The sequence below is a fragment of the Penaeus monodon genome, chromosome 29, assembly GCF_015228065.2.
Source record: "Penaeus monodon isolate SGIC_2016 chromosome 29, NSTDA_Pmon_1, whole genome shotgun sequence".
Classification (NCBI taxonomy): Eukaryota; Metazoa; Arthropoda; class Malacostraca; order Decapoda; family Penaeidae; genus Penaeus; species Penaeus monodon.
In genome coordinates this window covers 22,162,042-22,162,250 of record NC_051414.1, presented here as the reverse complement: position 1 = coordinate 22,162,250, position 209 = coordinate 22,162,042, and positions in this window count along the sequence as shown.

Here is a 209-nt window from a genome sequence, read left to right as displayed (position 1 = left end):
TGTGGATATCGTTTATAAACTTCATTCGAACAATTTCAACAGCATCAATTCATAGTGAAAACTATCACCTGCTTTAATGTCTTTAATCACTTATGTGTATAACAGTAATTATACAGCATGATATCTCATAGTGAATAACTGATTTAGCGCAACGCTTGTTTTTAAATGTGTTTTACATCTATATTCATATAAACGTGTCTGTCTTTTCA